Here is a 27,158-nt window from a genome sequence, read left to right as displayed (position 1 = left end):
ATATCCAGTGAGAAAATCCACTGGCTGGATCCTCAAGTTTATAAATGGTGAAGAATACCCATCGATAATCTGGGGTTGTAAAACAGCTTAACGCTCAAAGTTCTAGTTTTATGGTAAACAAAATCTGACACGAACAGTAGGCTACATTTATTAAGATTACAACTAGTTATTGTCTCCTAAAATTATTTTCAAAATTCAACTTAGTTTCGTGGGCTTTTAATTGTACAGCGTGAAAAAATTTTGACAGTTAACTTAATTAAAGCACGAAATAAAAATAAAGTGATTGATTTCACAGTACATATATTTTTTATTTTAAACTTATTTCAGTTTATGGATATTAGTTTACACTTTATTATGCAGTAGAATTAAAACGCATTTTATATATTTGCTTGCACATATAGTCATTATCATTTTATAATTTTGTATTTAATAATTTTTATGTATTATAAATAAGTAGCGTGCAATATTGCACAATTTAAGCAATAACATTTTTTGTATTGCATGATAAAATCAGAATGATTTTCCATAATGAAACTATGTTTATTTCCCACCCTCCCCATATCTCATCCCTCTATTGCATCAAAATAGAGAGTAAGTTAGTGTAATATTTATTACAGTAAAACAAATTACAAAAAGAAATATATCTGCTGAGCTAAAACTACAATTCTGTAAGACTCAGGATTTATATGTTACTGTATTTTCCCTAAGAGGCTTCTATTTAAATGATGGAACGGACGAACACGGTTCCAACTTGTGAATGGAACTTCCTTCCGCGAAGGCCATCGATTCGCCCCAGTTATGGGCTGGTAAATACACAAACCATCAAATGGGGGCAGAGGTCCCGTTATGGCAGCGTATAGTGGACACCCCTCCGAGCTCCCGGAAACATTATTTAGGTCGTTCAGTTCCTTTCCGGCCGGGATTAGAGCAGGAGTGAATCAACATTCGGAACTGGGTCAGTGTGCCTTGCCACGTTTTCGGCTTTTCACGTTGTTTGTTATCCTTCATTCTCATGATCTCATGTGGTGATTTGAAGGTCTCTATTATACATAGGAAAGAACTACCAATGAACTGGCCCCGGATACACATATCGTGAGTAGTCAAGTATTTATATTTAAATAAACCGAGTTTTATTTTATAATTACACCACACATACTGTATAATTTAGTGAATTTATGGTCCACGCAATTAGACACATCAATGTTAGATGGTGGAGCAGGCGTTTTCCATCAATATTTTCTTTCACTTTTACGCTGTAGACCAGTAGCGAGCTTTCAAATGTGTTAGCTGATTGGTAAGAATAACGATCACTTAAGTTAAAATTACACTTTATTTTCTTCTTATTTGAAGTGAAAACCAGCAACAGTTCCACTTCTGTGTACCGCGTCTTCAGGTACAACGCGCCCAGATCGCTGTGTACCGCGCCACCGCGCCACGCCGTCCAGTGCTTGTGACGTCACGTATAATCAGCTGTAATTACCTTATCATTATCACACCTTCTGATAACATCGGTGATGGACGGCTGCCATTGCGAGGCTAATGTTCGCCGCTCAGCTACTGACTCTTTCCGCCGCGTAATTATTATAATGACACGGCCGCTGAATTTATTTATTGCCACTATTAATTCACTCCGATTTATCAATTTATCACCGGTGTTGAACGTTAGCCGTGATAAATTTGGCGATATGTTGAAATTGTTTACCGGCATTAATTTAATTGGATCGTTTCTAGGTCGATTCTTAACCACTTCAGCGAGCGCCTTCCACAACAGAAAACATGTTTGCGACCAGGGTAGAAATATGGCAGCGACAGACACCTTGTCATTCGTTTCAATACATATAAGCTAAAAAAGTGGAATTTGCCATTAGTTGCAAAGTTATGTATTTTATTATGAAAGGTCAAGGTCTACTAATCAGGAACAGCATAAAAAAGTAAGATATTGCTTGCATTTGATATCATAAATTATAAAACATACTTCTTGAAGACGTTATTATAGGCAAACCACCCTTTCATTTATAAATTCGTGCTTTTTATTTAATATCAATAATCTGTATTAAAATAACACATTTTGTGCTGTTAAACCACTCAGTTGTATTAAATATGTTACTTAAAGTCACAGTCTAAAGTGATGCCCAATATTAAATACTTTAAACAATATGTATGTATAGAGAAATAAATACATGTTGGTCAATGTCCTTAATTACGACAATGCGCTTGTTTTAGCTGTTGTTAATTTCTATATTTCAAAGTTATCTATGTACTAAAATATCATAAAATTTCTTATACATTCATTAACTTAAAGAATAACATACTTTTCTTTTCCAATCGCTTGCTAAAATTTTATGTACATTAATGTATGACTGGGAGTATAAAAATTTTATAAATAAAAATAATCGTGTATATGACGATTCCAACATTACCTTTAACCCGGATTTGCGCTTATATTTCCAATAATGGAGAAAGAAAATGCCTAGCTAAGTTAATAGTTAACTCGAGAGCTCGTAATGGGGTGTATGACTTTCTAAGAAGTAGGTTTACTACCGCATGAGAACTATACTACCAATTATTTGTTGTAATGGCGCTTTAATCAACATAGTATATGGCTATGAGGTAATAGTAAGCTATGTATGACCTTATAGTTTGTTAGACGCATATGTGTTCTTGTAGGTTTACAAAGGAACATATTTAGTCCGTTATCGAGATATATATTTCAAACTATAGCAGGACTGTTGAACAAGAAAGTATTTCCATAATTAAAAAAATGAAAGTAATCATACGTAAAAAAAAAAAAAACTGCAGTTATAATAATAATTGATAAATTAAATGAATGGTATTGATCTGTCACATTAGTCTGAAATACAAAACTAATTAATTTTATAATATTCTGGATATATTTTTAACCCATTCGTGACTGAATAAATTACTATAATTTTTGGACTACAGAACTGGATATTTTCCATGCTTTCGTGTAAAAACAGGTGCACATTGCATAACACTTCATGTATAACATGCTATGAATAGTATACATTTACTCTAGTTATTCCTTGTTATTGTATGAACACAAAATATTAGTTTTTTTTATATAAATATATTTACAACCATTTACAAATTTTTAATATACATCTTTAGAAGTTGGTTCGGATGTGAAACACCTCAAAACATGTTCCCAGATGAAGTGGAACATGACACTTTTTACATTGGTACACTGTTTTACTTCTTTTCCCCTGTGAGGCACAAACTTTACATTTTCTTGAGGGCCTGGCTTTGGTGGTTGGAGGTATCTTTTCAATAAAATGCCCCCAAAACTTTCCTTGAAGCCGCAGTGGTGATTCTCCACAAGCGGGAAGCCTACCAACGGGTTACCTGAGCCCAACAGGTTTCGTCACAGAAGTGATTGAACACATCTGATTCAGTGCAGTTTTCTCTTAACTACCTCGAAATGATAGGATTTATTCCATAATTGCCAGTAAAAACGCATTGTACTAACAGTATTTGGTCCAACACTTCACGCAAAATCACAAGGCCTAGCCGGTGGGTTATCATCACTTTCATTATCACTGCTGTCAACGTTTGTACCATCAGACATTTAATTATTTTCACGTATCATGTCATCTTGTTCACTGTCACATTCCTCATCACCACTTCATCTAAAACATTAACAACGTAAGCCGCAAAATCATCCGAATTTACGAAAACATCATTCCGGTCGCGAGACGCCATCTTGACTGTTTACAAACGAAAGAAAGCTGTTTTGCCAAGATGATTTGAGGCAATATCAGATGATTTTCAGCAACGAAGAAGAAGAAAAACATAGACTAGAATATTGAGAACAAAATATACAGTAAATGTGAATGCCTCTGTGATCTATCGGCAATATATTCAACTACGTCGATGTCATGTCTAGCGGACGGGCACGGCCCGTCTATAGTCGTTGAACCGCGCGAAGTGAAGGACGGAAACTGCCCGTCCAATGTCTTGAATGGGTTAAATAATTCAATGAACAAGAATAATAATAGGACTAAGAGGAACAATTTAAGTTATTTTGTTTTAAAATATTAGTCACAGTTCTTTTTGAATGATACATTTTTAATCAAATGTTTTTTGCTAAATTACAAGAAGTAAAAGTAATTAGTATAAATATATATATATATAATTATATATATATATATATATATATATATATATATATATATAATTAGTTACATGGTTTTAAAACATGAGGTTATTCAGAAATTGGTGACTGGTTCACTAGCATGTTCGAATTACGATGAGAGGTGAATGATTTTAGTAAGATTAATATACATATTTTATTAAATAATAGACATTGGACATTTAACCTAAGCGCTACAAATACAAATTTAGTATCAGAGTTAATTTAAATTAACACAAAAAACCATCAGTAGAGCCATTTTATAATCTAATAACAACCTATAACTAATACACCACAAATAAAAAAATAAACATACAATTAATAATTATTTATTGAGTTCTATATTTATGCAACATGATGTGTTGCCTGCTATTTAATGTAACATATACTTTATGCTTTACTGAACCACAAATTTTCAGTTGAAAATCGCGGGATTTTGTACTATTCGTGAACATAAATAGTTTTAATTTAAACTTCGGTAAATTATACGCTGAAGTTTATTAAAAAAAAAAAAAAATCAAACAAAGACTTAACCCTTAGTAAAAGCAGTATTTTAGTAGCTAGTTTGATTCATTATTCCATTACGATTCGTAAAAGTTTGTTTACTGGTTGCATTTGTTGTTTGTTTCCAAACTAGGATCAATCTTATTTAATAAAGAATCCTTTATACGGAATTTAGGAGTATAATTTAATTTCGACATTGCAACAGTTGAGTTCTCAGTGAAATTACAATGATAATATATACTTTGATAAGACAATGCTCTAAATTAATGTTTAAATAAAAACGTCACACCAACTCGGTCAGCTGGAATAAATAGAATTGATACACGGAAACACTCCGTGGTGTATGACAAATACAAAAGAGGGGCTGTTTCCAAAGCCATTTCCGACATACCCATGTACAGTCCCAATAACTGCGCTGGAAATATGTGTACTGAAATCGAGCGATTACTTAATTGATTGAGTGAAGTAAAATAGTGAGCTGCCAGTGTGTAAATGTTTTACTTGTGAACCAACACTACATTAAAATAAAAAAACTAACACTTTTATAACGCTTCTTGATCATAGTAATAGTAAAGAGTGACTAAACATTATGACAAAAATGTGATAGATTAAACGTATAAAATAAAAGAGTTTCAATGAAGGTAATTTCTAAATTTTCAAGTTTAGCAAGTGGTTTTTAAATATTGTCGATCTGAAAATCCAATCAAAAGTTACAAACTTTAAACTTAGTGGTAAATTATTAAGCATAATTGAATACGTCTACTACAACCATTGTTAATTAGCCTACCTCTTAGTTATAAAACATATTTCCTTCTTATTACAAAAACCTACGTCAACAAATGAATGGATCGTGTGTAAAAATAATATATATAAAATAAAGTTTGATTATTAAAACAACACGAAAATAGATTTTACTCATACATAATAGTACAGGTTGAAAGAGCCCGTTAAGTGGCATAAATTGTATTGTGTAAACATTGGTTGATAACAGCAGAACCATATGTTTATAAATTTAACCTCTATTTATATTTTAACATTTATAGTCTTGAAAGTATAGAGTAAGCTTGACAGTAAGCCGCGGTTAACTGCTAGTAAAAAAAAAAAAAAAAAAAAAAAAAAAAAAAAAAAAAAAAAAAAAAAAAAAAAAAAAAAATATATATATATAACATAAAAAATGTAGCCATAATATTGAAAATCATGACTTAAATTTAGAAATATTTTAGATAATTCACACAAGAAGCATCGATATCAACTCAAATTCGAAGTTAGTAGTCTAACTTGTGTTCTAAGAGGCGAAAAATTGAGTATAACAAATCCTGGTTAATTAAATGGAAAAATACAAATTTTAGGGCTCAACTCATAGTAGTAACTTTAATACTCGACCAATGTTTTACCATCGTTTCGAATCAACCTGTCTTTAAACGTTCTCAAGAATATCACGTTTTACAAAGACAGTAAGTCGAAACTGTCGTCATGATTCATCGTTATTGAATTTTTATCATATTAAGGTGCGTCTGCTTTGTATCGATTACGATCTCATGGGCCCGCATTGAAAGCTGAGGGTATAAAGTACTGCTCAGGGTGAGTTGCGCGACATTATTCACGTATTCTTATATGGCCGCTGATTACCACTGCAGCAGCGCAGTAAATCAGGGGCTCAGCTGGTAATATCTTAACTCGGGGCGGACCGGCTTTATCTGATAACGAAGGCTGAGGCGGGCGCAGCCGCGGCGGAAATAAATCAAATTTGCGCGCGGTGTTGATTAAGGACTCAATTTTGAAGTGGTTCCGCGCGCGAATGTATCACCGACTCCCTAAAGGGTTGTTTTCCGCCGTTGTGGCTCTATTTAAAATTAAAGTGCCTGTGGGTCCAGGAGTCGATTAAAGTGAGTGCGGCTACCCCCTGTAATGAAATTGCAACTTGTACTACCTGACGAACTATTGACGGGTCGCTCGCCCCCCCCCCCACCACCGTCCCCCGAGAACCCACCCTACCGGAGTGAAGCGGCTCTGATTACCTCTGTTCAGGCGGGATCCCATGTTTTATACAGGCTCCCCTGGTAAGCCAAGGTGTGAGGCATGCCATTCCGAGTCTGTTGGTTTCATTTATACCCGGCTTTATAGTTTAGTTAATTGTTTGCCGTGCGATTAAACTTCAGTGGAAACTTGGGAGTCGCTGTATTTCCGAGCATCAAGCAAGGCGATTTGTTTCAAAGCAGATGATAAAACATATTACAGTGTTTTGTATCATGTGTGTCTACAAAGCTAACTTTTGCATCAACAATTATTCAACACCAGTAGTTTGCACAATAATTACTTAAGGGTTGGCTATAGTAGAATGACCTTCAGTGTTTCCCCATAAAAATCTCATGCAGTTTTGGCCCTATTTTTGATCGTAGCGTTACTTGATACATTTAAGTACATTTTAAAGATATATTATCAATACCAACCAAACCTTTCTAATATTTTTTGTAAGTGTATATATTTTGAATATTTAAACAGTGAAGTACAAGGTTTGATTTTTTTAAATAACCCATATCAATATCGACAAAACTAAAAATGCGTTTTAATAATATCTTTAAAATGTGACATCTCCAAAATTCTATGACTAAAAATAAAATCGTACAACCGCATGAAGTTTAACATTGTTTTCAAGGAAAAAAATTAAGATCATTTTACTAAAGTAGGTTCAATAATACATTAAAATGTAAAACTAATATTAGTATATATATTAGTAATTATTCGTCAGAAAAACTTCATATCATAAATTAGAGAACACATATCAGTAATTAATGATACGAGAAAACTGAGCAAATAAGCAACATAAGAAAGATTGCACACAAAATTTAATAGTGTATTATTATAGATATTTATTTTTTGATATTTTTATGCTACTGCTTCATTTTTTTTAACTGTTGTTATGTTATTGTTATCAAATTATTTATTATTAAGTTAAAAATTTTCTAATTATTTACTGCTGTTATTGCTATTCAAATTATTTACTTTATATCGTTGTTATCATAGTATTTATTATTATATTGTTGTTATATATTATTTAATTTTAATACATTGTTGATATGTTATTATTATTACGTCGTCTACATTTAAATTATTATTATTCCTATGCAATTAGTTCAAATTATTCTGGTACTATAATCATAATTATTTTTAACTTCTTTAGTATTTATTATTCTATTCAGCTTTTTCTACTAATTTGTGCAATCTTTGTATGTAATGGGTTTACCGTGAATTAATAAATAAATATATAAAATTGTTAAAGTGCATTACTGTATAAAGTTTAGGCAAAGTTTAGTCATCTGTTTTCGAAACAGTTCCGGAGAAACTGTTTTTCTAGAACGAATCCGTATATTTGTACCTCAGTTTCAGTGTTTTCGTTGTCCAGGTCCAGGTTGTATCAACCATGGCGTCCAAGACAAAGTACATCGATTACTGGTCAAATCACTCGTCGTGATCGTAGTGTATTTGTAATTCATCAAATCCCTAAATGCAAGTTTGACTAGCCAAGGATGCTAATAGACGTGTACCTCAACTTGAGATTGCAGTGTGATAGTATAATCATCGATCCTGTTTTGTACAATGCATATTATTAGTAGAATTCTTAAGGAAAAGTTTAGCATGTCGAGTAAGTTGGTACACGTGTACCTCAACTTGAACTTGCATGTTGTTCGGTCGCAAGTTGTAACAACCGTCTAGCGTCCGTGGCACGGCTACATCGGTAGTTGGCCAATCACCCGTCTTGTATTGTTTGATATTTCCTAAAACGAAGAAACTTCGTCATGGAACTAATTTAGAACTTTAACGGTTCTTTACAGCTAAATTTTTTAAGTGTATTTTTTAAGAGTTTAAATCTGAATTTGATCTCAGTGTCTTTTATGTATATTATATATTTAATACACTAGAGGGTGTTTTAGTAAAGTACTTTTTATAGAGAAATTTTAATATAATCTGATTCACCATTAATTTATGATGAACGTTTACAAATATGCCATAATTTATTATTTTTATAAATAAATATTTTTGTTTGAGCAATATATTTTTATTTTAGTTAAGTTAGTTTTCAAAGTTCAGGGCTATTTTGGGAAAATAGAATTTATTTCTGTAGTCATACGTGTAGGATGACCTAAAGGAAACTATTCCTGTTTGACATATTCTTTCAAGTGTGTTTCATCTTAGACTAATCGTTGAAAGATTTTTGTATTTTAATTGAAATTATGTAGCAAGAACAATTTTCAACGCTCTTCACCATCGGGCCCAACAGAAGTGTTTTGCCGTGTACGCAGGGAAGCGGTACACCACACATTGCAGAGGAGTTATCAAGAGATGCGAAATTTGTTTCCGTCCACATTTCTGTCGGGTTGTCGTGGGTAAGGGGTGGTATTTCAAAGTCTAATGCCGTCATCCCCCCGCAGACCGTTCTTTATCATTCCCGAATTTGCATGTGCAATAAGAGGGGAGGTGTCTTCTCCAGCATGATGTGCCCTATTGGCGGGGCGTGGGGGAGGGGGAGGGGGTGATTTGTAACCCTTATATGAGGGGCTGAAGGGCGTTTTTAAAGATGGAATTTAAAATGCGGTCGGGGAAACGAAAGTCCTCAGATAAGTTAAGTTCTTGATTCATGCGCGCAATAATGTGTTTTTGAGTTATGGCGGGATGAGGGGAGGGGATTGGCGCTATCAATAAACCCCAGTTAAATCAGAGTTTCTAAAGGGAAAAATTGCGGATTATGTTACGTGAGAGGGATAGGGGTTACAAGGGTAACATGTGTAGGGAGCAGGGCGTAGGGTGTGCACTTATGCGCGAAAGTAGGCTGAAAAATATATAAAGTAAACCGCTTAAATTTCTGACATTAAAACTTTAAATGAAGACAAATGCATAGCATGAAAAATTTATTTAAATATTTTTATAAGTTAAATTATTAATAAATAATAGATTGAATGATTCCGAATACCCATTGTAACATTGGTGGCTTGCACATTGCACATTCTTCGTTGATATGGCCTATTGTGCATTTACATTACAAAATACAGAGAAGTAACACACCAAAACCGTCAGTGAATTATGTTAATTTCTGCTTTAAAAATAAGAAATATTAATAGCAGAATAATAATGCTCGAATGTATGAGAGAACGACATGAATTATCCAACATTGAAGTATATTCTACTAACATACATTAAATACTATTCTAAAAAAAACTTTAGTATAAAAGTTTAAAATACTCAAATTCATAGTTATATTTAGTTTATACATAGTAGTGTTGTTTAAAACATGAAATTAAATACGTAAATCATTAAATAAAATATTTTACTTAGATTCCTTATCAATATTTGTGTAATATATTCATCGTAATTAAATGTCGTAATTTAATTACGATGAATATATTACACAAACATGTTTCTAAGTTTTAAAATTCAATTTCGTTATCCTGAATTTACATACCTTTCCATGTCTTCTATTCAATACAGTCTTTCACTTAGGGAGTATAGGCTACTACAATGTAAATGAAATTATATTGACAAATAAAAATTATGTTTTGTAATCTATTCTTTTTTTATTGCAGATTATTAAAAGTTTTTAATGTTAATGTATAAACATATAAACATACAATATCAATATTGTAACCCTTAGGCTGCTAGCGTCCACCTTGTAGAACAGCTAGCGAACCAGACGATATTCTAAGTTATACTAAATATCAACTATAGCAGTAATAGAGTTAGGGTACTACAAAACCGAACACCTCATTTGATTCACTTAGCTTCTGATTCTCTTTTAGGGGTTCACAAAAAAAGGGATCTATAATAAAATAATTATTTTCACTTGAGATATATACTCCTATAAATAATACAATTGCAGTTTATCGTTTGGTATTGAAATAATAATCTCGGTAACGTTAGAAAAACTCCTATCCAAACTGTATTTCTGTTAGCGGAATACAGAACGTCGCCCGGCTTATAAATGACTTTCCCATCCTGGTGTAATACAATTCCCAGTAAATTAACCGGGATAATGTAGAGCGGCGCCGTGAAATACTGGGAGGAATTCGCGCATATCATTTCGTGCACAAAAAGGTCCAATAAATCCCCCGCTGGAGCCGAAACCCGGGCTTTTCGTCATGGCAGAATTTAATTTGCCCCAAAGAATTCGGTGAGCGCATACCCGACCCCCCCCCTCGCACGGCTCTGTATAACGCCCGCACAATGCACAGAATATAATAATGTGGGCAATACAATAGGCTGGAGTAAGTATTTCAGAGGTCGGCTGATGTTTTGCCCGGTAGTGTTGGTCGGGGGGTGGGCGGGGGGAGGTGTGGAGGGTCTACCCTCACGTGATATTGAATGTGGATTCTACTTCTGTTATAATAGGGCCCTAATATACCGGATATTAACAAGCACACTTAATGACTTAATTCGTTTTGAGCAGACATCCCTTCAAATTAGGAGGGTAATTTGTTAACGAATTATCGCCGTGGAGTGATTGAGATGTTCGTTCGTAACAAGAAACGCTTAATTTATTATACGTAATAAATTATTGTTTATTTAAGCACCGACCTTTTAAAGTCCCTTTAAGAAGCAAAACTCAATGTTTTGCACAGAAAAGAGCCATATTTCCAATTAATATTGTAGTTTATTACCATGTTCAAGCAATTTAATTTTTAACTTCGATACCTACTTAAAATAGTTGATTAATGCGACAATCATCCAAGAATATTAAAACTAAACCTATTAGCCTACATTTCGAAACTGCGCCGTTTAAAAATATTGTTTAAATATTATTAACTTTTATACTATCTTCGAATACATCAAAACATAATGTTGTACTGTTTTAAGACTTGACTGACAGAAGACAATAAGTATTTAAGCGCGTTAATTATACTTTTCATAACTATATTAAGTTTTACTTCTTCATTTATCACATAGAACGGCTAAATATATACTACCATAATATAGATACATATCACGGACCAAACGAAATATAGTGAAGTAAAGCTATTACAAACAATTTTGTATTGAGGAGTTTGTGTGAAAAGCAATAAATGATCATAGGTAAAAGTTATTAAAACAGCCTAGTGGTGACCTCTCGATGAACGATTTGGCAGAAATCGACGATAGATCGGCAGTGAGTTATCCCGGTGTCCAGCGGCGTGGCGCGGCGCGGCCGGTCCGGGGTAGCATCGATTCTGCGGTTTCGTGCCCTACGGGAGAGGAGGGGTCAGTTTGGAATGCAGACAAATTCGTTCCCTCCTCGAGATTCCCGGCGTATCTGAGAGAGATCCGTCTTGTGACACCCAAATTGTACCGGGACTCGCGGCCGTTTGAAATATACCCCGATCTTTCCCGGCACGTTTCGGTTGTCCCTCAGTCCTCACCCCGTCCCGCGCCCCGCGCCCCGTGCCCACGGCGTTTTTCCTGTTTTTCCTCTCTCTCATCTTAAGAACAAAGATAGATTGCTGTTCTCTCTCTCCGTCTGAATCGTAGGGCGAGCTAGCTCCGTCTCGCTCTCCACCCTCCATTCTTGCAATTTCCCTGTCGTATCGGAGCTCGTAAATCTAGGGTGAGTTATGGCCCGGTGGAGGGAGGGGGAGGGAGGCTCGGAGTCTGCATCAGTGAAAGAAGGGGAGGAGCCGCCCCTGCTCCCTCTCTCCCCCGGCGAACATCCCTTTGTGTTTACAGCCCTGTTTGAAAATAACAGAATTAGTTTGAGACGCGATGAGCCCGCCAACAGGTAGCGAAGTGGGTTTCTAGGTCACGGCAGGATTTTGGTTATCTTCTCCAGGAAATATTCTAGAGGAAAACAGTACAAATAGGATAAATATATATTTCAAAAAAGAGTAGCACACGAAAATGTTTACTGGGGAAAGCAAAACAAAAATAAGAATATCGGTCTCCAGGACTACGTTGTTGAATAGAATACAGACATTAAAGACTATATAAAAAATGAAGTAATCAAGGTTAGTCAATTAACAGCCTCCAAATTTTTCATTTTTAATCTAACGCAATATTTTTCAAGATTACGAGATTGAGTTCTATCAAGGGTTGTTTCTGAAGTGTTACTACGTTTTTATTTGTACATACGATGGTACAAAACCAAGAAGTTACAGTCATTATAGGCTACGTTATTAGGGAGGACTAAAAAGCAGGCCTGGATTTAATGGATGATTCCTGGATCCCTTCTTAATACATGTGCACGTACTTCTATTGAACAATCTTAAACAAGCAGCCAATATCAATATTGGTTTCATAAGCGTGATTGAACTTTCATCTTTGATGATATTATTGTTTACCTCTTAGTAATATGAAAGTTTTGAAACCTAACGCTTCTCCCTTACAATATATGTTTATGATTGCAATCTAAATATCGATCCTAAACATTTACATATACACCTAAAGGATTGTGTAATGGATAATCGTTTCAATGTGGCCAATAAAATTCAATACTGATTATTTGACTTTTGTTTTTAAAATTAAATAATAAACCAGTTCATGGTACTTCAATTCTCCCCCTTGGTAGCATCATGTTTCATACAAAAAGCATTTAGGCGTTGCTTTTCAGTAGGTAATATATTTTAAAAAGAATATTGAATCGTTAACTTTCGACTTAGGACATTCTTGTATACTTTGGAAAAGTATCGATATGGAAGTACTTCAATAGTCACGTTTCTATAATTCATAATTACATAATAACAATCTAATAATGTTCTAAGTTTAGACACTAGAATGGTCCAGCATAGAACTTACGTGGAACTTTTTTGCATTGTTTAAAAACCAAATATTTATCAACAATTGTTATAAGTTCTGTTAAGAGTGTTTAAATATCGCTGTATCTCCATATTCCCTCAAATATTATGGTATTCATGGGCTATCGAGATGGATAATCTATGCAGGAAATTTGTAGTACTTGCAGGAAATAATATTTTGGATAGGTAACAATTTTTCAAATGCCCCCAACCAGTGATGATCATGGGTACATTTCAGTGACATTCTAAACTGGCAATAATCTTGATAAATATTAGTTGTCTAAGATTTAAAAAAGTCAAATTTATACTAAAGTAACGGATATAAGTTTATGAAATATTAAAGCCAACTATCCAGCACGGAGACAAGTGCCATGTAGGCTAGTTGTGTGGTCTATTAATAGGTTCAATTACTAGGTACTTGATAGATTTTATCGGTTCAATACGGCGATCAGGCTTGGTGGCTGAATAATAATGAGCGTTTTAATTTATTAACCTACTCATCGATACGTACTATTATTATCTATTTATATAATAATATATAACATACATATATAATAATCCATTCCACCATTTAGTAACAGTCAATATTGAAATAGTTTTAACACCTATTTGTAACCAAAATTCCAAACCGTTATTGAGATTTGTTTCATAAACCAATTTGGATAAATTAATTTCGATGTCATATATGCTTATAAATAAACTGATCACATGGAAATAAAAACATTTAAAATACATAAGCAGCAAGTGACAACAATATGTGTAAGTTGAACTATATAAAAGAAGAGTAAAATTAATTTTATAGTTTTGTTAAGTGATAACAGATAAATAAATAATAACGGCATTGACAATCAATGTATGTGTTCATGACACAGCAATATTCATGTTATAAATGACTGTGATTGATAAAACACCACAGCGTCAATGGAGCTGGAATTTTACGGATGTTTTGTCTGATGCACTAAATATCCAAAGAGCAGGGTTTCAATGGAGCTATCCTTAAACACAAAAAATGTGATTTTCTAGTTTATGTCCACTTTTACAAGAGAAACAACCCCAAAGTTTTGTATAGCGACCAAATATTTTACTTAAAATAGTGGAGGCTTCAAAATTCGATTTTACTGATTCGATTACGAGATTTCGTCTCTAAAGCATTACGTGTTTACTAATAAAGAGGTTTCTCTTTAGTTTTAGGTCTTCAACACCCAAAATTTAAATCTAGCCACTCAAAGTTTTGTATATTTAGGATATATATAGGAAATGTTTTATGTATTTAGGATATATATTTAATGAATGGCTTAAAATTCCTACTTTGTACTGTATGAATAGGAATGCAAAGCAACTGATAACAGATACTAGTGATATTAACGTACAATAAGCGAACAATAATGGGAACAGTGATGATAATGGAAACATAACAACAAGTACACTATATATAAATGTAAGATATTGTTTAAAGATTAAAGATTTAAAGATCCTGGTATTGCCAATATAAACAATGGAAGAAACGGAAATGAGCAAAATCGAGAAACATAACAGTGAGGTTTAAACAATTTCAAATTTAAATTAACAATGAAAATAAGAAATTAGCGTATAAAATGACATGCTGATTGGACAAAGACGCCATTGTCATAACGACTGCTGTTGTTACTGCCAGTTGGAGAAACGTAACTGACGACCATAATCTGGGGTGCAATAGGTGAAGGTCGTTAGGCATGGAGTCACCACGCAACTGTATACTCAGGTTACAGGTTTTGGACTAGTTGATGGAAATGGGAATTCTAGCGAAGAGGTTCCTCGATCTGGAACTCTGAAAGCCTTAAATCCTCTCCGGCATACCTGGACACCATGATGTTGGTGGATGGTGGAGGAAGAATGTACCTTGTATACATTGCCCATTCTCGAGCTGAAGACATGACTGACTTTTCTCCAGCATCCCTCACAAGTAAACTATGTATTGAGGTATCAGATATCACTACAGCATCTTATCTGATTAAAATTAATTATGAAAAACTATATTTAGTGGACTTTCAATGAATAATCCACCTTTGTAATCAGCCCTTGGTCTCCAGGTTAGGTGTTAGACAGGGGTCCTTAGATTCACCTTCACCTGGCTTAATTATGCTCTAAATTCTTGATAAAGAAATATTAAAGAAATTTTTGCCAGAATTTGAAGAAAGGAAGAAAAATATAAAAAAGTTGAGTCGGGATCGGTAAAGATTTTTGCCTGCCGAGGTGCCAAAAACTTTTATATAATAATCTTCTTTTCATTTTCCTGGACTTACGATCATACGTAACATTTGTACGATAAATCATTAAAACTATATGTTACTCATATTTGTTAATACGTCATACAACTTTAGACATTATCAATTATTTAAAACAACTGCTGAGTTTGAAAGAATTAAAGTATAAATAAAAAAAATGTTTATCGTAAGTGTAATTAATAACATGTAAGTTAACGTTTTAATCCGAGTATAGTTTCTCATCAAACGGTAGAGTTTTAAAATCCGATCAAATAATTCCAAGAAGGGTGTTTGTTTAGAAATTATATAACGTTTTCCATTATGGGAGACCTGACGGATATTTAAATTTCAATGTCGTAGTCTAGCTGGTAGTAATGAGCAGGTAGTAAAGGTGTATTTTTCCCCAATAGCACTCCCACCTCAAATAAACTAATAACATAATCACTTCATTATAGACTCGCCAATACATGGGAACACAGGGTTAATTATATGGCGTTATCTAATCCTACCCAGACCGGTGTTTTCATTTCTGTTTTAAACGTCTACACTTGAAAACTGATGTAGCTTGCGATTAACCTCATTGCTTTATACATGCATTACGTTAATAACGAAACACTTGAAATAAACACAAAAACCGGATTCTATGCTTCATGCGGGTACGCAAAACAAATTGAAATAATGATTGAATACAAATTGAAATAATGATTGAATACAAACCAATGTTTGAAGTATCGTGAAGTTAATTACAACTTTACGCGATTTCTGACTTCCATAATTTAGATTCTTCCATATACACTTACCATGTACCAGATTTTATGTCTTCAAGGGAACATAAAGTATAATTTTTGTGAATGTAATTGAATGATTTTTTAATACCGGCTCAATTTTCCATATTCTTTCCATAGTACTCTTGTATACACAATACAATTATTTTTGCCAAGTTCTGTGGTCAAAACTTTACAGTTTTTTTTATAAAATGTGATCAGGCAGTCAAGAGTGTTTGGTTTATATACACACATATACATATCATGATGTTACTTATGCCGTAGAACATTTTAGAGAACGTCATAGTGTAAATATTCTCGCACTATTAACTTACAACAACTAAACTAAACACAGACTGGTAGACAATAGAGTCGCAATATATACCCTTTTAATTTTGTATTGATTTGGTACTACTACTCAATAAACTGTATCTACAATCCAAGATGTCTAAAAGATAAATAAACAAAAAATAGATTTCTTAATCGGACAACCTGTAGAACAAATTGGAACAAGTTAGTTGATTGTAAATCTGAACTTGGTCATAAATGATGGAAGCCTCACTAAGAACTACGAGACAGTTCATCGTGTAATAATGAAGAAAGAGGTCATTGTTGTTTTTGAGTTAGAAAACGTTTCGATGGTAATCTATAAAGCACATTAATACGCGGAGAAAGGTACAAAGTAAAACACAAGTTATGTATGTATTATTCTCTATATTTAAAATATGTTTTCCATTATTTTGATTCATTTTGGGCTATCAACTTTCTTTACATGACGAAGTTATATCAAAATTAGAGTCCCACAGGCTAGCTATAACATACCGTATAGTAATGACCGAATAAAATCAGAATTTTTTATAATTAGAACTAATGATATTCTTCCATACACTGAAACTTTAGCGTCAAATATACTAGTACATGCAGAACGGTACGTATAGGTACAGCCCCAACTCATCAAAAGACTGTCTATTTTTTTTATTAATACGACTACGATTTTTAAACACCTCATTCTTCGTATATACAAGTATTACACATTAATGTGTATCTCAATTTAATGTGTTTTTCTAGTCTTTTATAATACATTGTTTATTGCGTCTTACATAAAATATTTCATTCAAATGCATGCACGATGTAAAAGAATTCAAAATCTTACTCGATTTTGTCCTTTCCGTTGCTATTGTGTATATTAGGCAATTGTTTAATTGTATTTAAACTAACCAATATTTTATTTAGGGTTCAGAATTTTTCTTTAACTAATAATCTCTTAAAGAAATTAAGTTAAGGTTCAAATTTAAACGCCTTACTTTTTTAGTTACTTAGTTTAGAAATATTCCGAAGAAATGGCCAACAGTACAGACTGTGTGTAAAATACCAGAAACGTTTAAAACGATAAATTCATCAGAACTTTATCGCTTGAGTGGGATCTTCCCGCCGCAGTCCCACTGCAATTGTTACATTTTCATTTGAGTTGCTAATTGCGAAATTGTAATGTAAATTGGTTATAATTTCAAGAACTTGATAAGAAAACTATTTGCAGGTAACAATGTGCACATTTAATTACTTTCACGTTTTCCTGAATGTTTGAGATTGATCTGAATATATTATCACTTCAATTATACAACCGTAACAATGTTTCACCTCATAACTTAATTTCGTTTTTAGCCGATTAATTTAAATATTCATATATCATATAATTATTAATTCCGATTCTATGATTCAATTGTACTTTTTAAACGTGCTTTTACAACATTACGTCCTCAAACATAATTTCTACAGGTTTATTCATGAAGAAATAATTTATTTTTATTATAAATCACTAACAGCTATTATTAACTTCCATCACATTTTTTAAGACTTAGTGAAATAAAAGAAAGTTTTATGAATGTACCACTAAACTAGTACACTTTATTTTAAGGCAAACAACATTAGCATACAAATCTAACAAGATTATCAACAGCTTTTGGATCTTGTCAGAAAAACATTGCAAAAACAACATATTAGACATTGTTAGTTAAATATTTATTTTTGGATTTCTGCTAATGTCGAAATGTAATTTTTATTGACAGTTTATCTATCGCAATAAGAGGGTAAAATAAGATAAAGAACCCATGATAGTAATACAATTTGTGTTGAATAAATTCACGCGTCTGATAAATTAATTAATTTACACCTTCGAGAGATCAATCAAGTTTTCAGTTTAATCTCGTCAAACTTTCCATCAGCTCTCTGGAAACGAAAGTCGGGTGAGAACATGTAATCAGAGAGGATAGTCTGAATATTGCATTATTCATGGTGCTAGCTTTCGGCCCAAATAGAGGGGATATAATGGGTATATTCCGTATTGAGAGCAGCCTTAATACAGGCCAGGACCTCGGGCTTTCGGCACATTTTATGCCTTTTACAGGCCTTCACTCATATGCCTTACTGTATATAGTATGGTGTTCTTAAACTATTCAAGCCATGGTAACGTTTAACCTATTCAATTCCAACTGCACGATAAGTCTTTGTAGAATCGATTGAACGATTACTGTCGATGTCTAAATCTTATTTGCAAATAAAACAGTTTCTAATCATAAAGGAGCCTATTATGAGAAAAATCAATTTTTGCAATTTTTAAGTTTTCAGCAGTTAAGCTCATGGAAGAGAATTTAGAAAAATTCTATCATTTATAATAATTACAAATTTCGTACTTGTAGGAGAAGCCAGGATCCTTTTTTTGCCCTTCCTGCCCATACACATAAGTCTAAAGCCTGCCGAAACGAAATTGAATCATACAATGTTATGACCAGATATCGTATGATGTACTATATTGTATTGTATATATTTTATATTATATTGTAAATTACCTCTTGACAGTCTCGCGAAGAACAAGAGAAAGCAATGCCCAAAGCAGATTTTTAAATATTTTTCAATACTATTGAAGAGTAATAATGGTGAATAGAGGGGGGGGGGGGGTTGGTAAGTTGTATACATAATAACAATAAATTGAATGGAACACTTCAATGTATCACGTTAAAGTTTTCTTCACTGCATTTGATGTCATTTTATGAAAGTGAAGTTTAAGGAACTTAATATTTCCTACACGCTTTGCATATAGGAAACGTAAAGTAAAGATACTGTAAAGGCTCTTGGAGTAATTAGGCTTTCAAGAGATTTGATGGAGAATTTGGGCAACTTTATCATCAGCCCTGCTGTCTGTGAAAACCTGTCCTTTTCAAGGACCGGCCTGGCAAAGCACCAACCCCCTCCCCCAAGAGGGGAGGTGTTCGTACATCCGTGCCCGCTTCGTTAGCCAGGACCGAACTCTTTCGACAGTTTTGAGTGATTTACCAAACCCTAAATCCAATCTGATTTTAAATTTACTTTCTTCTCTGAAAAATATTGTTGGAGAAACAATAATTCTCGCTAAAGTGCGGACATAAATCTCCGGCCGGGAATTCCCAAGAGAAATAAATCGTCCCGGCCTTTTCCAATTTAAATTTTCCGAAAGGCTCTAGCGGAAAATTTCCGAGGATATTAAACTGCGAGAATACTTTGTACTTCGCAACTTGAATAAAAAGTAATTGTCTACAACAATTTAACCTCTTTTAGGTTGTTGTTAGCTATCGATGCGATACGAGTTAGACGTATTTGCAGTTTTGATACACTACTCGAATTTCGTCATATAGGGAAAGGACACATTTTATATCTAGATACAGTTGGGTTGTAAAACAAAACATGGAATGCCATACATGCATACGGAAACAGGCATATATTCCAGGGTTCCAATGCATTCAAAAGTAAAGTTTTTATCCTGAGTGTTTATACTCGTATAACATGGTAGACATACGACATTGTTTACGTCTCGCTGAGGTTGCATGCAAAATTTCTAATCTATAACTCATTTTACTCTCGAGATGTTCTGTGGACAGATAGGCAGACAAACAATGATACAAGAAAGGAGTTGACACAAAAATGACGTATCATAGAACTCATTCTAGGAGAAAATACGTTTCATGAACACTTTAATGTGAACGTATGAAATATTCCTCGAAATATCTAGCCACATGATACATTAGATTTTTGCTCATTACGTTTCATGTCAGCTATTAAATGATAAAAATCTACACACGTAGTCACTACAAAACGCTGTTGTGTAAGTTGGGATATCTAGCCAACATGTTAATATGTCACGAGTTTTAATCTCTTGTAATGAGTTTGTTTACAAATTTATTTATTGTACCATTTTCGAGTTGCCATCATTATTGCCCATAATTCCAATGTAAACATGTTCGCTAACCCTACTCAGCAAAATCCTATGGAGTGAAATACACATCATCCAAGCACAATTTCAAGTCTATTGGTCACTGCGTTATCACGATATCGCGCGGACAAATAGGTAGACAAACACATAGAAATTAAATTTTCCCAGCCCAATCAGTGATAGGCTTCGCTACAGCTCAGCTAATAAACCAAGATAAGCACAAAATACTTAGTATTTACAAACGAATCCTTAAATGTAAGCTATAGGTTCATACTACAACTTCACTGTCACGGATGATTTAATCGGAAATTGAATTCCGACTAATCCTACGATCATTAACTACACTTTTGTATAATTTTAGTGTAAATACTTTATGAAAACTCATATTATGGTAAAATTTGGTTCCGTTCGCAAAACTTCCTTTATTAAAATTTACCTATCGATTTGCATAACAAGAGGAATTGATGTTGATGACGGCTAAATACGAGATACCTATCGGAAAAATGGCTACTGCTGGAGAAAAGGAAACCAGACTTTAGGGCATGTGGGATCCAAAACATAGCATGAAATCTTCTATTTTTCATTTCATCGCTTTATGGATATTGAAAGAGTATGAACAGATTTTACTAATATGAGAATGCTTTTAAGTGATGTTACTTAAGAAAATGCATTCAATAACTGCACTAAAAGTATCTTTTCAGTGTGATTTTTATGTGATTTTGTTTCGTTCTTAGACTTAACATTCCATTCCTTTCCATAGGTATTAATTTTAAAATGATCTCGAGAAATTAAAATATTTTCGTGTAATGCTGGTGCTCGTGTATGTAATATCAAATATATAAATACTTACACTTTCCGGCAGATAATACAATATATGTAGTTTATGTAGGTAAGGTTTAAAATACCTATTGTGTCGTCCTTTTCTTAAGCACAAGTTTTATTAAGGAGTGTTTTATAAAACGTTATCTACACAGAATTATGCAACGATGATTTTTAAATGGATTGATTAAGTAACTAGAGAGAAATACACACTAATTTCGAGACGACTAATGTAATTTTTTATGATGTTCAAACATAATTCCTATGGGCCAATCTCATACTCAAATATTTTTAAACAATTAGTCTAATGCAATTCAAGGGAAATAACTGTCTGTTTGATATAAAAAAAATCAAATCAAAATTTAACGATAAAATGTTTTGAGAAGCCACATAATTAGTAAGTTATTTAAAAGAAAATATAATCTTTTATGATTTACCGTAAGAGTATTACTTCCTCACATTAACCACCGCAGATAAAAAGGGCGAAAAAAGTTAATGTTATGCAAAAGATAAACAGAGGAGAGTATTCAAGGCGTAATCAAGGAGTAAGAAATGTAACGTCGAATGTAATGGGGTGTTAGTAATGTGAAGTATCTCCAACACTAGACCACGCGACTAGGCTCATTTAGGGGCAGCTGTTACCCCCGCCCCACCCCTCCCCTGGGTCGTTACTCTACCAGATATGTAGTGTAAGCCTTGTCCAATCAAATTTATGAAGAGATTTGGCTAAGCGAACTCTAGGGATTAACTAACAATCTATTGGGTTAATAATAACTTCTCGCGTACCGAGGGATGAATCTGGGATCGATCGCCATCCCTTATTGGTCGGATCGTTTGCAACAAGGCTGATCCCAGATCCCAGAGCTAGGGGGTTGATTAACAATCAGGGGCCTTGTTAGCCGGTGTCCGCTTAGTCTGTTCGCAGCGGCAAACAAGTTCCTGCGTGATTAGAATTGTAAAACAACTATAATTCTTAGAAAATATTCTATTACGGTCATAGGTTACACAATTACTTGAGATAAACAAATTTACAAGTAGGAACTGCACAATATACCACTGTCTTCTAGTCTACCGCCATGTGCTGTAAGGCTGTGTAAATTGTTGCAGCACTAAAGAAAAATAATTATACCATTATTATACATTGCTATACCACAAACGGTTTCAAATATTAGTTTTGCATTAGTATTGCATCGTATAACAGTGAAATTACGTTATGTAAAGTTATTTGAAACCTTAAAGCTGAAAGTTATCTAAACAATGGTTTAACGATATTACAGAATTAAAGACTCCAGAAGTAAACAAAGCCCACTACAAAACCATACAGTACAAACTGAAATAAAATATCGCAGAGACAAACGAACGACACCGAAAACAAAACAGAGGAGAACATTTAAAAGCAAAAGAAGTCAAAGTATTTAGCGGAGTGTGGCAGATAAAATTTCAACGGGGGAAGCCGAGTCGCGACGTATAAATCAATGAAGCTGAACAAACCAACAGGACTGGGCGCGCTTTACTTTGTAAATACCCTCGCGATTTCCTTCCCATTGCCAATTCATTACTTTCGCCCGCCCTGTACAAAATATTACATTATCTCTGTGGCTGTTTTTTCCCACCGGTAATTATTTATAAACCCCCAGTCGAGGCCATTTAAAGGCGCATTATATTTTTTTATCTGCGAGCGGAAGGACTGCTCGAATCATAATGGTAAATCGATACACTATGGGAAGGCGGGCGCACAGGTGGTTCACAAGCCGTTGGAATTTCCACCCCCGTGTCTACATTTTTCCCGAGACCGCTGGCGTTACATTAATTACGTGTTCGCAGCTTCTCCTGCTATAACTGGCGTGGTTTTCCCTGGGTTTCCGGCATTCTTGTGCTCTGGAAATGCAAGAAATTCAATGGCCGGGCACCACATTAAAAATATCATCAAAGTAAAAAACTTTTCATGATGGCTGGAGTTCACTGTTACTTTTGGCGTAAAATGTTACATTCAATCGATAAAATTAAAGCCTTCCACCAATTTGAGGCGGACTCTTTACGTCCACGGGTTTGAGTCCTGTTGACCTTCTTTGATGGATTGCGTTGGCTTACTCACCTTCTAGATGGCGCTGACTCTTCGATCCAAATTCACCTTGACCCCCTTTTGTTCCTATGATTGTAGCTTGTCAATTCAAATGAAAGACCCGTTGGGTTTACAATCATTATCTGAACCCGTTTGATATCCCAGAGAGAAAATACGTCTGACCAAAGTTGCTTCTATAACAAGTCAACTTCCAATCTGGAAAGTTTAAAATTAACCAAATTATTATATAAAATAGCCTGCAGCATGAATGATTCGATTTTAACATTGAATGAATTCCCTTGTTTATGTCAAATGTAGCACCTATGTAAAACCTTCCATTTATGAAGTGTTATTATTTTTAACTATTTGAAATTAAGGAAAGAATTATTTAAGACTGTTCATAAATAAACAGTAAGCATAATAATTATGCCCGAAAGAAAAAATATATTTTATATACATTTTTATTTTGCATAGGTGCTGTTTGAATGAAAAGACAAACGGTTTAGCCTGGTATCCCAGGGAGCACTGGAGTTTTGACATTATTTCGCTTAATATGTAAGATTTGATTTGCAACACTCATATTGATGATCCAATCATCAAATCTAGTGCTTTTCACATTTCGGGCACTTGTTATCCCAGTATCATAGATTTGAATGATCTACGTCCTACGCAGATGTACTGTTCCTCGTAACTAAATTCACGCCAAAGATTTTCCATAGGAAAAGCAATTCGATGTGGTTAAGATTAGTAGACTGTGTAGTTAATGTGCATCCTTTAAAAGTTCGAATAAGAGATTGCTGGACATCGCGGCCACCTAGGATAATGTGGCCGTGCATGACGATAAGAAAATCCGGGTTGTGTCGCTATTCTGTGAATCGACTGGCAACGTGGAGATGGACTTTGCAGAGGTGACTAATTTCCAACGGCGATGATCTTCCCTTGCACAACCAAGGCCGAGCTCTGCACGACCATGACTTTAGCAAACTGCTGTTGTTGTTCACTATCCTTCCTTTATAGGGCCACAAACCTCTACTGTTAAACTGGCATTTGAGAGGTCTAGGGATCCAGGAGGACTGCTAGTCGATTCAGTTAGTTTCAGATAATGGTTTAATGCTGCTTGTCGTCTAGATAGATTTTTCCAAAGTAAGAATCTGCTGGATAGGTTATCCCGATTCGTTTCGGAACGTGGATGAACCGTATAATATATTTACGTTAGTGGAACATTGAGCTATTCAGATGTAAAAAGAATATACATAATTTGACGATTAAACCATTTAGGCTTATTTATAACGTGAACTGTGCAAAGCATTGCCATTTCTTTATTTATTAGTTTTAATTCTTCACTTCTTTAGTTACTTCCCTCAATATGACAACCCGAACAAAGTTTCTGTTAAAAAAGCAATGATTTTAGGCTAAATGTGTTTTATTGCTATTATTAATGCAGGTGCATAAAATTTTAACTTTAGTATGAAATTAAACTCTATGCTGTGAACGACAAAGATATATTAGTTTATTAGTTTTTGAAGTCCTATAAGTTGAAAGGTATTTCATACATAACCTACAGTGTCAATAAGTCAACTGGAATCCTATTATTGCTTATTATGATCTTGCTAAAATATACTGCTTTCATGTAGTAATCTGATCGTAAAATATTCAGGCAGTGTGATTGTAGTAATTATATACAAATGCCATTCGATTTGAAATTTTCTTAACTCATGTCTCTGAAAAAGTTTCATAACAATCGGAATACGAAAAGAACATAACAACGAAATATGTTAACCTTCCATTAACGGTTAAGACAACGAATAGTGAAACAGTGCAAAAGTGGCAACTTCTCTGTTGCAAAATCTGTAGCCTGTAGATCGTACAAGTTTGCTGAGAATTTACAGGTCTAATTACGGCACTAGACCGAATTATCACCGCTTATAACTGTCCAAGATTCATGTAAGATCACCGCGCTGCACAGAGGGTACCGTGTCAAATGCATCCTGGTTGCACAGGTCATTTAGGTCCGCCTTGGCACCGTACCGCGGTCTGCTCGTTGCAGCCATCGGAGTCGGTACCTCGGCTTGCACCGTGACTGATATATCCTTGTATAGCCAAAACTGTACGATAGATGCTAGATATAACAAGTTCAATGAAAATTAAATCACCACTGAATTATGCAAAATTCTGGGTGAGTTGGGACCTTATTCTGGGTGTAATGTGTTCTTCTTGATAACCATTTGAACTAAATTAACTGAAAGAAATTGTGGACTCAGCGCTATTTCTTTTATTCGGGATGGGCAATAGAAATACAAACATCAATAAGTGTATAATACAATAATTACATAATACTTACAAGTCCACTAAATAAGATAAACCACGTTTGACTTTATCAAAAATAATTTCTCAAAAACTATCGATCCGCCAACACTATTTAAAACACAGCACGTAAAACATGAGTAAATATTTAAAAATATAGTTCTTTACAGTAAATTTTTTATTGCATGTATTTTCTTTAAATTAAATTCCACTATACGCAACGGGCCTGCATGGGGAACTCATATAAAAGAATTGCATATAAATAAGGATAACCTCTGAGAACGTAATGAGTGTTGCATATCACATTATATAAAAAACTTTCCTTTGTTAAAGAATTGTTTGTTTATGATTGTTTACGAACGATCGTTGACTGTGAATAGGTCTCTCATCCCTAAAAGAACATTTGCAAGATTACCAAAAATAACATTGGACACATACATGCTGTGCTTTAATTCAAGGAGAGGTACTCCAGGAGATATAAAGTTTTTGAAGAGTTGGAAGTAGGAACGTACATGATTATTAAAGCTATTAGCACATGGATTTGGGACAAGTTTGAAATGCAGAAAACGCGGCGAATGATTTATAAAAATCACATTCGTCGAAGGAAGACATTGCCTAAAAGAAAACTTGAAGATGTTCAATGATACCTTAGTTATTCTAAATCTTGTTTAGTATGTTTATACTTTTTGTGTTTTCTTTTATCTAATTTTCTGCAAACTAGGATTTTTATTAAATTAGGATTCACGTGTCTTAAAAAGTATTATAGGTAGAATTACAAAATATTTACTGGAGTGTTATCAAATACATTGCTAGTTCCGAGTAAAGTTTAAAAACTGATCAGTATTAAAAAAGAAACAAAAATTAAAATATTTATAATTTTTCAATTAGAATTTAAAAAGCGTAAAAGTTTTCTTTTTGTATGACATTGAATAATTTTATACATGGAACTACAAGTAGAACTGATCTTAAAATTAAAAAAAATGGTTCTATGTTACTTGGTTACAGAGTCATGTGACGTAAACTTAACGTGGTCGATAAATGACCCCCCTTAAAATAACGCTTAAAACAAGACTATAACAGTGAAAATCTTTGTATTTATGATTAAATAACCTTTTCTACTTGCATTGCTATTGCACTATAGAATTATTGGTAGTGTTATTTTCCGTTATTTCTTACATACACAATGACATTTTAGAGACGTGTTTACGTTTAATGCTATACAAATTTTAATAAGAACACCTTTTTATTTCAAACTGTGTTAGAAGCATGAAATTACATGCTAAATGAAAAAATGTTTCACCAATCTAATAAAATAG

General features: G+C 33.8%; 1 protein-coding gene across 1 annotated transcript in view; it reads right to left on the bottom strand.

The window, feature by feature from the left end:
- LOC124369808 (homeotic protein antennapedia-like) overlaps positions 1 to 27,158 on the bottom strand; it is a 273,221-nt gene that overhangs the window by 193,965 nt on the left and 52,098 nt on the right. The gene's annotated exons all lie outside the window — the stretch shown is intronic.

The sequence above is a fragment of the Homalodisca vitripennis genome, chromosome X (genome assembly GCF_021130785.1).
Source record: "Homalodisca vitripennis isolate AUS2020 chromosome X, UT_GWSS_2.1, whole genome shotgun sequence".
Lineage (NCBI taxonomy): Eukaryota > Metazoa > Arthropoda > Insecta > Hemiptera > Cicadellidae > Homalodisca > Homalodisca vitripennis.
Note: the sequence above shows the minus strand (reverse complement) of the source record. Positions and strands in the feature narration are given on the sequence as shown.